The following is a 1301-nucleotide window of genomic DNA, read 5'->3' as shown; positions in this document are numbered from 1 at the left end:
AACCGCCGCTGTGCGCTCCCTGCTAAATATATAGACATGCTTAGAAAATATATCTTCTCCACAAGCCATAAAACACTAGATATGCTTGTTTAGAAAATAAACAACTTCAACTTAAAAAACAACCTTGTCAATTTGCTTGGCACTTTTTGTCTTTGATTGAAGAGAAAAAACAACCTTATATATATATATATATACGGATTGACTCCGTGGGTTCACCGTCACAATGCGCTTTTTTCCTGTGATTTTACGCTTTCACTTTGAATTTTAAAACTTATTCGAGGTGGTACTAATTCGTGATCAAATGTGGTGCAGGAGTATCGAACCCGCGCCCCCAGTTTTCGCAGGTAAGTAAGGTACCAGCTCGCCTATGATTCAGTTCTATCAAAAGGAAGTATTTAGCTAGTATTAATCAATAGTACCACATCGCTGCTTTACATGAAATTACATCAATTTATATATGTCCGCAAGTACACAAGGAACAAGCTTGGCAAGAAATAAAAGAGATGTCTGAATAAGGATGGAATGTGTTGAGCTATAATAGGAATAAAGAGGGGGACCTTGTGGCAAGGATATCCAATTAATGCGGGAATAATGGTTGATTGTGTTGCCCGAATAAAAGATGGAATGTGTTGTGCTATATAAAAGAAATAAAAGAGAGGAAGCGGGGCAAGGAAGGAGATCCGACAAATATGGGATGTAAATAAATAAGGACATGCAGGGCAAGAAATAAAAAAGAGGCCTAAAGATGGGATGTTGGTACGCTATAAAAGAATGGCAAGAAATGTCGGTTGTGCGCTATAGAAGAAATATGAAGAGAGAGACCCAATAAAGAGGGATGTCTATGTAGTTTGACACTAAAAAATGTTGTTTATGTATTTTTTTTAAATCTTCACGTCTTTAATTAATATGCATGTTGATTTTTTTCAAGAGTTGCAAGAAAAATATTTGCACATAAAAAAATAACATGATAGAGGATGCATGAAGAATTTCATAGCGATGTTTCACGTCAGAGGGAAACAAGAACGAGCTCGGCACGGCGGCGGGAGGATAAGCTTGAGGTCGTGGAGCGAAGCCAACAGCTGGAAGGAATGATGTTCAATATGCCCTAAGTTGGTTACGCTTAACCGCCCACGATGCATTTATGTCTCCGTAGTGTGCAAATGTATAATGTTTGTTTTTATCGTTTTCTTTTATCCATAACAACACCCCATTAGACGCATGTCATGAACAAATCTAAGAACAACTTTGTTTCAGCCGCAACTACATATTCTCAAACTCTAAACCATCATTTATAGACTATA

Source organism: Triticum dicoccoides, chromosome 4A, assembly GCF_002162155.2.
Source record: "Triticum dicoccoides isolate Atlit2015 ecotype Zavitan chromosome 4A, WEW_v2.0, whole genome shotgun sequence".
Lineage (NCBI taxonomy): Eukaryota > Viridiplantae > Streptophyta > Magnoliopsida > Poales > Poaceae > Triticum > Triticum dicoccoides.
Note: the sequence above shows the minus strand (reverse complement) of the source record.